General features: G+C 36.1%; 1 long non-coding RNA gene across 1 annotated transcript; it reads left to right on the top strand.

Annotated features, from left to right (window-relative positions):
* The first annotated feature begins 3,790 nt into the window (after window positions 1–3,790).
* On the top strand, window positions 3,791–8,860 carry LOC109254396 (uncharacterized). The gene is made up of 2 exons (XR_002074792.2): window positions 3,791–4,106; window positions 7,616–8,860. It is a non-coding gene; the product is annotated as an uncharacterized LOC109254396 (long non-coding RNA).
* The last annotated feature ends 6,044 nt before the right edge of the window (window positions 8,861–14,904 follow it).

The raw sequence follows: 14,904 nt of genomic DNA, 5'->3' as shown, positions 1-14,904 counted from the left end.
AAGAATACAATTTGATTTGTTTTGATAAAGACACACATCCATATAACCACTACCCTAATCAAGATATAGATCATTTCATCACCCAAGAATATTCTCACATGTCTCTTTTAATCAATCATCATTCACTCATAGCTTTGCCTGTTCTTCAACTTCATGTAATAGAACGTATGTTATCATATCAGGCTCCCTCCAGTCAACACAGTGGCTTTGAGTTTTATCCATGTTGTTGAATGAATCAGTATGCCTTTATATCATCGGTTAGTGTTTCATTGCATGAATATCCCACAATTACCCATTCTCCTACTCGTGGGCATTTGGATTGCTTCAGCTTGGGGCTATTATGAATAAAGCTGCTATATAAACTTTCCTATCACGTCTTTTATTGTAGATTTAACTTTTCATTTCTCTTCTGTAAATATCTAGGACTGGTGTTGATGGGCCATAGGGCAGGTCTAAATTTAACTTCACAAGAAACCAGCTTGTATGAGAGTTTCCATTGCTCTGAATCTTCCCCGAGATTTGGTTAGGGGAAGCTCCCATCCATCCTCCCTTATTTAGGCCTAGTTTCAACTAAGTCAAGTTTCTTATATTAAGTCACTCTGACATCTTTAATCATCAATGCTCATCCAAAAAATGTTTCGACTTTCCCACCAGTTTCCCAAAGTGGGTTTTAAAGTTTCCACCAGAAATATGTATGAGAATTTTGCCTATGCATAATGTTATTGGCCCTTCCCACCCACCCTGCCACACATAGTTTTTTAGAATTGTTCTCAGATCAAACTTCTTGCATTATATCCCTTAAAACTTTTAATCAGCTTTTATGATCTAAAGAAATGTCAAATAAAATATTCCCAAAGGGGAATAAATTATGATTCATGCTACAGATAGAATTTTATAACTGGATCTTCAGTATAATCTGTTCAAAGCCTAAATTTTACAGAACAGGAACCTGAGACAAAGAGTTTAAAAAACTTTCCAAAGGAGACACACCTAACAGGGGACAGAGGCAAAATCAGAACCTTCTCCTCAGCCTGTCTGACAACTTTATGACAATTCCACACTGACTTGTTTTGGTTCAAAGTCATTCTATTTTAAGAAGCAAATTTAAGTCCAAATTATCTTTATCTGACTTTCTTCTCTGAAAGCTAGTATCAAGTGGTTTATTGTAACTCATGCTATTACCAATGTCTTATATTATTCAACAGTATATTAAAATATTCAAAGTATTTACTGAGATAGTAGTACATCTTTGGTCAATCTGATAAGTAGGGAAGGATAATTTCCCCATATTTTTATAAAGCGAATATAAAGTACAAAGAATTAAGTAATGCCCTAGATCAATGAGGCAAAACTCAGGCTTCTTGACTTGGGAGCTTTCACCAAAGCAGATCATTCCTTTTCACACATGATTCACTAAATGTTCACTATTTTTATGTGTATTGTTGTGTTCGGTTGTTGAAAATGTAAAACTGACCTGACTTTTTACCATAGCACATTTATTCCTGGAGAGCTTTCACCTGGAATGGTTGTTAGTGTGAAGGAGACATGGCATAAATTGCTTTTTAATCACACTGCTCCGGATGCCCAAGCAAAGCACGCCTGCCCTGAGCACTCCCCTCTCCACTTCTCTGTGAGGATGACCTCACCTCAGGCTTTTTTTGTGTGGTTTTTTTTTTTTTTCTTGTGGTGGTGCTAGCCAAGCAGGCAAAAGGATGGATTTTTTATACGCTTATGTCAAAATCAATCACTTTTAAAAGTTGAAAAATCAGTTTTTAAAATCTCCTGTAACATAAAGAACACTCGATTCGCTATAGATCAAAGAGTTTAACACATTTCAGATGTATTGGGTCTACAAAAAAAATGGAAGAAATAAGGAAAGTTAACATTTTCTAATAGTAAATCCTGAAGAGCCTTTTGGAGTGAGTAGATAGGATTTATTTTCATGTTATAGAAAACTGGGTGGTTTGAAAACCAATTTTTTGCATTATATCATTTTTCTAACACTGTCTTTTCACATGCATTTTCCTCTAACATCAAACATTATTTTAACATCACTATTTGGGGCAGTTTTTATAAACAATTACATTTATCTTGGAAACACATGAATGTCTTTTATCTCAGGTATTCAAGACACTTTGTGAAACTTCTATCAACAGAAGCTAAAAATCTATCATTTGGTTTAGTTAATATTTGAGTTTGCAGGAGTAAAATCATCAGCCGACAGCAGCTGTGCACTGTGTTAAATCTAGAGCTGGCATTAGTCTATCAGATATGCAAATATTTATATCCTCATTGGTTAAGTAAACTGTTTGGCTCTGCAGAAATGATAGGTTTGTTTTGGAATACTATAAGTGACTCCCTTTTCTAATAATGGCTTTTATTGTGCTGAAATTCACACTTCTAGTTTGAGTTTGCCTAAAATTTCCAACACAAAAACTAGCAGCATCCTTATATACCTCCAGAAAAAGAAATGAGATCATAGTTACCAAGGGATACAAGAAACTGGATAGGCCAGATACAGAAAAAAAAAAAAAAAATACACATTATATATATATATATATATATATATATATATATATATATATGGCAATTTTGACCTTCAGTTTCTAAATTTACAAATGAAAGAATCCTTAGAAAAACACAATATTCATTTTAAAAACTTTAAAAAGCAAACATACTGGGGTGTGTTAATGCATAAGGATTCAACTCTTCACTTTTGTGAATGTGTTATACCAAATTTAAATAATCCCTTGTTTTTGAAACTTCATGTTTTTAAATTTTTATATAATTATAAATAAGCCCATGAAAATACACAAAGATATACATCTTTTTGAGTACCTTTGATTTTGTTTCTTTTTCCTTTGAGAGAGAGAAAGAGATAGAGGTGGGTAGAGGCAGAAAGAGAGAGGGAGAGAGAGAATCCTAAGTAGGCTCCACACCCAGCATGGAGCCTGACTCGGGGCTTGATCTCAAGACCCTAGGATCATGACCTGAGCTGAAACCAAGAGTCCGACATTTAACCGACTGAACCACCCAGGTGCCCTGATTTTGTTTCTTTAGGATGGAGTCCCATAAGTGGAATTCTTGAGTCAAAAGATACCAACAGTTTTAAAAATCTTTATGCTTATTGACAATTGTTGGGCAAATTTTTTTTTAATTTTTTTAATGTTTATTTATTTTTGAGACAGAGACAGAGCATGAGCAGGGGAGGGGCAGAGAGAGAGGGAGACACAGAATCTGAAACAGGCTCCAGGATCCGAGCTGTCAGCACAGAGCCCAACACAGGGCTCAATCCCACGAACTGTGAGATCATAACCTGAGCCGAAGTTGGACGCCCAACTGACTCAGCCACCCAGGCGCCCCGGCAAATTTTTAAATCTATTTGAACACCAGTTTCTTAAATCATGAAATGTAAATAAGACACACCTGGAAAGATTGTTAAAAGTACTAGAAACAAAAGATCTCAAAAATAACTATTTACTACAAAGATTTTCTCATTTTTACTAAAGTGTGGATTTGCTCCTGGGGAAAATAATTATCAATATCCTGGATGAATTTTATTTTTCTGATTTCTAAATAAGATAATTGTCATTGTCAATGATGAAAACTATCTATGACTAGTACACTATGGTCAGGGTACAAATATTTACAACCACCAACAGCACCAGGCTCTTTCCACATATTTCCTCCTGTATCTCCACCTGCAATGGCTCATGTAACTTTGTGAGGCAGTGCTGATATCACAATATATAAACAAAGAAATCAAGGCTCAAAGATGAAGTAACTCACCCTAAGTCTCCCAGTTAAAAGGCAGCTTTACCCCACTTGAAGCTCATGTTTCTCCACGTGCTATGATATTAATCATGCACTGTGTGATGAGAAAGAGATTGTTCAAATAGGTCATAACAGGCTTCATCTTTAAAATGGCATCTGAATTAAGTCACGCCAAGATGAGGAAAAAAATCCAAAGGAGAACAAACACCAAGAACTAAAACCTTATAGTGGAAAATTACATTGATTCACTGAATAGCTGCCTTGTGGCAGCCACTGTCCCAGGTGAAAGATGTAGATTAAAAAGTCTCGATCAGCAAGAAGTTCATAAGCAGGTAAGACAGACAAGTAAGCAAAATTATCGTATCGATGTGATAACTATTATGTTTGAATTATGCCCAGGATGTCATAAGACTTGAAGGACAGATACCTAACCCAGTGTAAGAAAAGCTGCAACTTGCAGGATGAGTAAATATACACTAAGCAGAAAAGCATTCAAGTGAGAGCATTTTATGCAGAGAAAGTGGTATATACAAAGTTGTGAAGGTGAAATAGACCACGACCCATCCTCCAAGGTGCTACAGGTTCAGAATTTCTGGAGCCCAAATGGGTTTAAAGAGATAGCATAAAATGATGCTGGAATGCTACCAGAGCCAGACCACAGTGGTTCTTTTTTGCTATGGCAGAGGCTTGAACTTTATCTTGAAAATGACTCGTTCCTTTATGGATATTGCTAAATCCTTTATTAGAATTACTTCTGCAACAATGGTGCCAATAACAGTAACTGATGCCTAACATTCATGCTTTATATTAATAATCTAATTCTTAAAACAATGCTATGGGATGAATATCATTATTATTATGTGCCAATCATTGTGTTAGTCTCTACTGATAGAACAGTGAGCACGAATGTCATAGATATTAAATAGAGAAAGTTATATTCAGATTTGCATTTTAAATGATCATTTTAGCAGGGATTTGGAGGATGACATTGAAAAGGCTACCTGGCAAGTTGAAACTGGTTATAAAATATCTACTGTATGCAGACAAGATATTATGAAGACTGGATTTAAGGCAGAAGAGGTAGAACTGAAAAAGAGGGAATAGATTTGAGAGCTACTTAAAAGCACGCCATGGTTACCAATTAGATATGGAAGATCAGGTGACAGGAAGAATCTGGGATGTCAACCAGGTTCTGGCTTTCGCTTCTGGGTGGAGGTAATCCTGTTCTCTGAAACGGACAGAACAAGAGGAAGAACAGATTTTATACAGGAAGGTCATCTCTTCAGACTAGAAATGCAGATTTCAGAGCCATAGTTTAAAGGCAGTATATCCACAGACATGGATATGAATGAAATCACGAATATAGGAAAAGCAAGAGGAGAAGAGGGATGATAATGAACTCTAACAACAGTTTAAGAAGCTATGGACAAATCATTAGGAGTGCTGGTATATGTATGGCAGAGATCTAAAGCTGAGAGGGAACAATGTATATTTGGAGTTATCTACATGTAAATGGAAGTTGAACCTGTATGTGAAAATAAACTCCCTAAAAGAAAGATTATCAATTGAGTAGGGGAGGATAAAGATGAAATCAAGGAAGGTATCCACCTATACTCTGTATGTACAGAAGACCTTCCTAATGAAGATATGATAGTCTTCCAGAATATAAGAAAATATGAAAAGAACATTTCAAAGGGCAGAATATGGCTTTGGGTTGATCTAATTATACTCTCAGCCTCCCTTATTTCCTTCCAGATCATATCACCCAAAAGCAAGAGAGCCAGTTCTAGCCAAATGCCACAACCTTGACCTTGGAAAAGCATGAAAATAACTGATGGGCATGAAGAATCAAATGCCTAGTCTTCTAACCAAAAATCACTAACCAACTATAGACTCCATTTCTAGGCTCATCTAAATTTCTAGCCTAAATACCCATTTCTTTATATTCCTTTTGATATGCAAAGCAACTAGCTAAAGATTTTAATTGACATTTTCAAGAACAAGTCATTGAATCTCACTTGAAGTCTTCAAATTGAACTGATATGTGGAAAATTAATCCTGTGGAAACTAGAAAAGCTGTTTTACATGTGACATGGAGAAAAGACAATCTCAGCTTCACTTGGGCTGAGGGGGAAAAAAACTTTTTCTATCATAAGTTTCTCCAATTTAAGGAGAGATAATGGGTTGGAAACCATTTCCACAATTGCTTCTAATGCTATTACTGCCTGAGAAATAATACACCAAGACACTCCTGGCTGTTAGATATGCTTTGTTAATATACTATTCTAAAGTGAAAATGTTTAGGGTTCATCAATTATAAAGGAATAAACTTCTACCTTGTTGATGGTGAAACCAAATATACTTTAGATAGATAAGATAGATAGATAGATAGATAGATAGATAGATAGATAGATAGATAGAGATAGAGATATGTGGATATATATATCTATATATATACATATATTTGGTTATATACATACATATAAACAATACTTATGCTGTATAAACAATCTTTTTTCTCTACTTTAGAGCAGAAGTACTGTATGGAGATAGTAATCAACTGTAATTATTGCTTTTGAAAACTCAAGCTTTAAAACCCACAAAATACTTTAAAAATAAATGCAGGAAGCTTCATAAAATACATTTTCTCAATTCAACAAAGAAAAAAAAAATCAAACCAGTTAGGACACTCAAGTGTTATTTGCAGCAATCATGATAAGTCAATTTGGGCTTAAACCATGATTGTTATAAACACTCACAAAACATATTATTTACCAGATGGCAATCTTACTCAAGCAAACATATAAAACTTATGTTTCATTATTATCAAATAAGGATGAACTTGCCACTGGGATAACCTCCAGTAGTTAAACAAACACATCTCCGCAAAATGAGTGCCATGGTTTCTATCATTGGATAAGTATATAGAGTAAAGGAACCATCTTAATATTTAGCAGCACAAGCTTACATTCAAGAACCAAAGCATACAGCTAAAAACATACACATGAAAGATGTCACATTCATGTCTGTGCTTAGACTTGTGTTTTCAGTTTCTTAGCAAAATGCTATTGCATTTTAGTATTTAGAAAAGGAACAGTCTGAAATTATGACCTAAGCTAAAACATCTGTATTGGATAATTATTAGTTGATATTATGCAATGTATAAAGCAATCCTAAGACTTTCTTGTTACTGCCCCCTCCACCAAATACAATATCAGAATCTATCAGACTCTAACTCTGGTGGAATGCACACTGTAAGAGTTGTACTAGGCACCTGGGTGGCTCAGCAGGTTAAGCGTCTGACTCTTGATTTCGGCTCAGGTCAGGATCTCATGGTTCATGAGTTAGAGCCCCTGTCAGGCTCTGCACTGACATTAGAGTCTGCTTGGGATTCTCTCTCTCTCTTTCTCTCTCTCTCTCTCTCTCTCTCTCTCTTCCTCCACCCCTCCCTCCCTCCCTCCCTCTCCATGTCTCTCTGCCCTTCCCCTGTGTGCTCTCTCAAAATAAATAAATAAAACCTTAAAAATAAAGAGTTGTACTTTATGAGTTATAATATCACAGACTAATGGCAGGATACTAAAGGTCTATTTGTGAGGAATACCAGATTATTATATCAGTGTGTGTGTCTGTGTGTGTGTGTGTGTGTGTGTGTGTGTGCGCGCACGCACACACGTGTGTCCACGCTCACACACATGCACTAGTCTGGTTGAAAAGTGATCCTTTTTGTAACTGAAAATCATATAAATTTTAAAATAGTTTCAAAGTTAGTTTTTTATTGTGCTACAATGAAAATGAAATGAGGATTGAAAGCTTCCTTTGCTTATGTGTTTCTTGGTCACAGGCAATACTCTCAAACAAGCTGTTACTCAGAAACTCCATTGTAATATGAGGCGGACACTCCTTGAACTTATACAAGCATGGTGAAAGTTCAGAGGTATTACGACATAGGGAGCCATGGAAATAGAGACCATGGACAAAAACTGAGACCACGGACAGAAATATCAGGACTCTGAAACAGAAGTGATGGATCTTTCATCCCCTCATTAGGTCTGCAAGGCCAAAACCCAAGCACTATGGAATGACCGACTATAGAGCATTTATGCCCAACAGGACAATAAAAAAAAGTCCAGATTGTCCACCCACCCACCCCCACTCTGCTACCTCACTGGTTGCAATACCTTGTGCTGAAAAATCCTGAGTTAGTGGCTATAGCAGAAGTTGGTAAACTATCTGCTTTCTGAATACAAACACAGCTCTTCCACATGAAGATAACATAAGTAAAGAAACAAATTCTGGGTTTTGACAAGTTAAATGGCTATCTGAAATTAGAAAAGTGTTCTGAAGACTTTCCTCTTCCCCACACTGTTCTCTAAAACTAATAGGTAAGGGCAGGGACTTCTCATTGGATTGCATCAAGGCGAAAGACAATCTCTCTCCATAGAGGAGTAAGCAGGCACTTCACCTGGCAGAACATTTCACCATTAGAAGGAAAGATTGCCTTTAGATTCCAACTTCCTTGAGGGTCGAGTCTCTTTCTCTGTTACTTTCTGAATTGCACCTAAAACACTAAGGACTTTCAAAGAATATTGGTTTGTGACAGACAAAATGGATCACTTACACTGTACATCAGTACCAAAAACTTTAATGCACTCAAACAAGGTCATTTCATCGTTACCAAGGAGCCAAAGAAAAGAAAACTAGAGAGAGAGAACCTTTTTGACAGTTGTTCCTTTACAAGTACTCTACTAACATGGACCAAAATTGAACGACGATTCCAGAAAAAACAACAACAGAAGTATGTGATGTGCTCACAACCTCTACTACCCTGATAAATTTACTTGGGGTATATTCTTCTTCATAAGATCTATTAGGCGCATTTCTAGCTACTTAGAAAAAAGGTAAATGACCCAGGCAGGACATGTGGCATCACAACCAAAGACCAATTTTTAAGTGGCTATTTTATATACGTAATTGAAATGTATACTACTGTTGGTCTTTCTTCTTTCCCCTCTATTTAACTGCTGGTGCAAATATTTATAAAACTGATAACACAATTGTAGCACCTAATAAAGACTTCTATTATTCATTGGTATTATAAACATATTTCCTTTATATAATTAGTGTAGCTTCATTACAAAACCATTTGGAAAGCCATCTCCCATAATTCCTCCACCCTAATACAGTTCTTCTCAGTTCTTCTCTCTTTCCGAAGGTGATGAATATGTCACATGAGAAAATAGTTTTTAGCCCTCACTTACCAGCCTACCAGCAGTCACAAAGCCACTCTCCTTCTAGTAACAGGGCAATAGGAAATTCTCTTTGAGATAAACACCAGAAGATCTGTTTTTAATAATGAGCCATCTTCATATAATTGCCCAATGAGTGCAATCATTTCGATAATTCTAACTGAATTTTCTCAATTGCAAAGACTGATATTTCTTATCAAAATGAAAAAAAAATCATTTTATGGCTACAGAGAAGGAGAAATTGAACTTCTTTCCCTACACACTTTACTCCCTTGTGGACAGAAGGGATACAGTGAACAGTGTTTCTCTCTGTTAATGTGGCTTGAATTGCTGCAGTACATTCGAACAGGCTCTCTCCAGAAGACCGCTGGGAAATATCATCTATATACATTGTGCCACCCATTCTCATATACATCCCTCAGTGCCCCTGGTTAATAATGTGATATTTCCCTAGATAATGAAAGGCACAGAACCATGACCCTTTTAAGCAGAAGGATGGCATGACAATGTAAGTTCTGATCTGCCATGAAGGTAGGATACAGTAGCCTTTCCTCTGCTGCAAATTCAACTATGTACGTGGTTAGTCTCTGTTAGTCAAAATCTCAATGCCATCTCTGAACTTTGCCAGGTGATTCTCTGCTGGTATTGAAACTGTCAGTGCTCTGAAGAGTCTGAGTGTGGGGGGTTCTTTGATATTTCCTATCTCCATCAGTGAAAGAGGAATAGCACATGGGAATAAGAATACAAGGATCCAGACTCTAACTTCATAGCAGGCTACCTTCTCTTGCCAAACCTCAACTTCCTCATCTGAGAAGGGGGTTGGGGAGTGGAATACTAATGCTCATTTCCTGAGGTTGTCATAGGAATCTGAGACAATGTAGCCTTAAGTATTGTATACATTCTTGAGAATAGTGTACACTTCTATTATTGAGAATATAATTATGATTTATTAATGTTAGCACACCAGGTTAGGGCTATTGTTTTCTTGGCATGTTTAGAACTAGAAAAATAAGAAGATAATTCCTATTGATCTCATAACAAGCACAGAAATATAAAGCTGAAAAAACAGCCACTTATAATTAAGTGGCTCTGTTCTCTCTAATTTTTAGAGTACAATACAATATTGTAACTCTTTACTTTTATTAACTGCCAAAATCAATCTCAGAACCCATTTTCCCAATACTCTGGAATAAAAAGGACAGGATTTTTTTCCTTAGACACACAGATGCAGTTTCATCTACATGCATGCATTTCAGAGGCATTATTTAAGCCATAGTGCATACAATGAACAAACTGTAATCATATCTTTGTCCCAACTCAATTACAAAATGAACTCATAACTTAGAGCCCCGCAATAAATATCTATTTCCAATTTTAGGCTGATCATTAAATATGGTTCACACTAGGAATCTGTTAAATGAAAGAATGTTAAAATTCACTTGCATCACTTAGAGCATATTGATTCTGATGACTATTAATCCACATAAAACAAGTGGTACATCAACAGAGACAACAGCATTTCAGGAAAATTCCACTCAACTCTCATAAATTGCTATGTTCCCTTCAGTTCTATACATTCTCTCTCTCTTTCTCTCCTCACTCTGTTAACCTTTTGTCAGTGGTACCCCTTCTTTTCCTCCAAATCCTACTCCCAGGAAAGAAGGAGAATAAATCATTCTTACACAGATATACTTAGTGATAAGGCTTCAAAAATTATAAGCCCCAGGAGCAATTGCTTTATCAATCTAGTCAAACTATCCTTTAAATAGCAACTCCTGAAAAAACATATATATACCTGTTTTGAGATGCTGGGAACTCTGTTATTTTAAATGAGTCATTTGTTCTTTAAAATTATTCTTCTTGGGGTGCCTGGGTGGCTCAGTCAGTTAAGCGTCCAACTTTGGCTCAGGTCATGATCTCATGGTTCATGAATTCGAGCCCCATGTTGGGCTCAGAGCCTGGAGCCTGCTTCAAATTCTGTGCGTGTCTCTCTCTGCCCCTCCCCTGCTTGTGCTCTTTCTCTCTCTGTCTCTCAAAAATAAACAAATATTAAAAATTAAAAAAAAATTCTTCATCTCTGAAATAAGAAGACTGAACTATATGGAATTTCTAATATTCAACTACCTTTTAAATCTAAAAAAAAATGGCAATTTGATATGGTTCAATTCAGTAGATTTGAAGTCAGAAACACAAATACTTTGATAGGCTGGATGGGTGGCATAAATGTGTCAAGAAGTTGGTTGCAAAAAACTAGGCAGTATTGGAGTCTACAGGAACCTGAAAAACACATGCCTCATTTGAAGAGATTTAGACCTGAAAACAAACAAAATCATATGGCAGTCAAATTAAGCAATGCCAAGGTAAAAGCTGGTGAACTACCAGTTTGTGAATGCCAAACTACAGGATTATGGAGATTCCCCCCAGCCCCAGCTTTCTATGATTCCATGAAGCACATTGGCTAAGGAAGAGGAGTTCTAAAAAATTATCTTTTCTCCTCCACAACCACTGTGACATCATTAAGCAGCTATGTTAAAAGGTAATAACTCCAACAAACATTCTGCTACTGCCCCTGTAAAGACAAGCTCTCAAGCAAGAGCTACCATGATTAGGAAACAAGAAAGAAAGAAAATGACAAGTCAACATGAATGAAAAAGGAAAGTCAATAAACTGCCAAATTTTCACTGTGACAAATACAGACCTTGTGGAACTCTGCTTTACCTTCTCCATTCTAGAAAATGACACACTTCTCATGAGTGAGCATAAAAAATAAGTGAGGCAACTCTGTAACGCATTATATACTGAGTATAAAGACAGCACAAATTAGCACTGTGAATTTTAAAAACAGGAAGAAAACAAACCAAAGGTTTTCTTCCACTATTGTCTCATATATATTGTCCAAGAAGAGCTTCACTTCCCCATTCTAGCATCTGCTAGACAACAGACAGAAAATCCAAGCTACACAAAAATGCAAAAGCCACCATGTGAGTTTGGTTAGGTTAAATGCATACTCATAATGGGTTATAGGTTTAAAAAATCAATTTTACCCACTTGAGTCAACTGTGGAAGTCTTAATATTGACCATGTTTACTCAACTGTCTGCCACATATATCTTGTGGCTATTTCAGGGCTTATTTATAAATGGTATGTATATAACACCCTGTCTTTAAAAAAAAAAGTAGTTTAAAAAATCTTTTGCATTTCTCTTCTCTTTAATGGGGAAATGCCACTAGATCAAAATGTATGTATGTGTACGTAGATCTTTATGAGAACATATTCTGATTACAGGTACAACTATCATAAGCAGTACAAAGGAGTATTTAAAGGTGTATTTCTTACAATTAAAACATAATATACTTCAAAGTTTTACAAAAGTAATGAGAAACATATTTCTTCTTCCGAAGAATCTGAAGAATTCTGAAGAATCTCAAACTCCTGAGATTTTGCAAGTAACTGTATCTGGGATCTGATTCCATTTCAGAACATATATATATATATGGTAATTTTTTATCTAAGGACTTGAACACTAGAATTATACAACACTGATAAAGTGTGGTAAATTTTTAACATGTTTTTGCTAATAAGATAGACAAAGGAGATGCTATTGAGGTGCATGGTAAAGTTAAAAAAAAAAGTTCGTTTTTGATTCCTTGGTTACATTTTTAAGTATACTCGATATCAAATGTCCAAACAAAATAATATATTTGTTTGGGTCTTCTTGCTGTTAAGCATGGGTGCTTATAAAATATGGATGTCTAGAATCTACACATTCTGCAGAATCACTGCAATCTGGTTTAAAACATTCCTGCAAGGTTTGTAGTAAGATTTATGATAGTGATTAATTACTGCCTTATAGTTTCAAGCATCATGCTTTATGAAGAAAAGCATGTATCTATTCATAGGGAAATAATAATACTTTACAAAATAGCCATTTTTATAGGCAAAACAGTGGATTCATCCAATCAGATAGATGATTATCAGTATGAAATATCTTTGACATAACTAACTTAAAATCATTATAGAACATTAATGGTATAAACCCCTACACCTCTCTTGGACCTTCTTACAACTATCTCAAACAGCCATAAAAACGAGTGAAATCTTGCCATTTGCAATAATATGGATGAACTAGAGGGTATAATGCTAAGCGAAATAAGTCAGCCAGGCAAAGACAAGTACCATATGATCTCACTCACTTGTGGCATTTAAGAAACAAAACAACAGCCAAAGGGGGAAAAAAAGAGATAATAAAAAAACCCCAGATTTTTAAATATAGATAACAAACTAGTGGTTGTCCAGGGGGAGGCGGGTAGGGGGATGGGTGAAATAGGTGATGGGGATTGACAGTACACTTAAGATGAGCACTGAGTAATGTACAGAATTGCTGAACCACTCTATTGTACACGTGAATTATAACACTCTATGTCAAGTATACTGGAATTTAAAAAATAAATTAACATTTTTTTAAAACATGGGGTAGTTTAACCATGGGTTATAAGCTGTCAAAATATATAATATATGAGACAAAAAAAAAAGATAATGTTGAAAATTTCATAGATTTGGAAAATCTCAGGGTAGGAAAACCTACCAGCAGATGGAAAGTCCAGTGCTTACAGAGAACAGGGAAGGAATGAGCTTGTGAGAACTGGACTGTGCTGGTTTGTGACAACAGGAGATCCTATGTGCCATCTCCAGGGACAACGGCTACTTTCCTCTGGCAGGCTTGTCATTTATAAAGGTTAGTATCCCACTGTCAGTTCTAGTTTTTCAAGAAAAGCTGGAAATCTAAATCTTGTGAATTCTCCCAACTTTTAAGTGTTGGCAACTAGTTCAAGATTATAAAGCCCAAAAGGGACAGACAAAACCTATCTGGAGACCATAGCCTGCTTCTGGGTCACAGGATAACAAGCTGTGTATAATAAGCTCCTTATTCCAGGCTTCTGACTTGCATCTCTTATTAACACATTCCTGCCAGGTTGTTCTTCCTGGGTTCAAACACTTCTAACTATGAAGAATTCAGTACTCCTCAAGCCAGAGTCCATATTTTGGACAGCTCTTCCTTATACTGCATCAACACATACTTGTCATTGTTGTTTCAAGGGCCATCCCTCAGCACCACATAAACTTCCTTCAACAAGAAAATTTTTTCAATACTTTAAGACATAACAAACAATATATATCTGGATGAATAAATAATTTTAAACATTTCCAAATATAAAAATATATGTATGTCTCTCACTATTTAGGGATGTCTTTTTAGATATCAGGCCAATTTTCCTTCATGTGATTTAATAACAAAAATCAAAAACAGAAATAATATCAGACCAGGTGTTAGAAAACATGAGGCATACTGTTAAGGGAGATCTTGCCAGTGGCTCAGAAAAAGAGAGGAGACAAGGACCTTGTCGGAGTCTGACAAAATCAATATTCTACGTCCTCCCAATCGCGGACCATGATGAGCTCATTTCTATACTCAGGTCAGCACATCAATGTTTGTGGACAATGGCCCTGTCCATTTCCTCACATATATAATTTGAAATACTACATCCCACTCCCTTATCCTCAATCAATTCCTCTTACATGTACATCCAATTCAACATTCCACTTCTGGTTTCCAATCCTCCGTGGGCCTGCAGCCGCCTACCCCACATCCTTTCCCTCTCACTGATCTCTTCAAACCACTTTCCCTTCCTGCTTTTTCCACAGAAACTTGCTCCTTTCCTTGCTTACCTTTTGAACAGCCTTCCAATAAGTCTCCATTATGGCAACTCTACATTTATTACCATTTCTCAGTTGCCCATCCCCCAAATATTGTTCCACACAAAAGACTGCCAGTGATAATTATTGGAGATGCTTTAGAAAATAGTTGTGTAATACTATTCATTTG

Source organism: Panthera pardus, unplaced genomic scaffold (assembly GCF_024362965.1).
Source record: "Panthera pardus isolate Hobbes unplaced genomic scaffold, ASM2436296v1 HiC_scaffold_25, whole genome shotgun sequence".
NCBI classification, from domain to species: domain Eukaryota; kingdom Metazoa; phylum Chordata; class Mammalia; order Carnivora; family Felidae; genus Panthera; species Panthera pardus.
The sequence above is the reverse complement of the archived record's forward strand: the minus strand, read 5'-3'. Positions and strand labels throughout refer to the sequence as shown.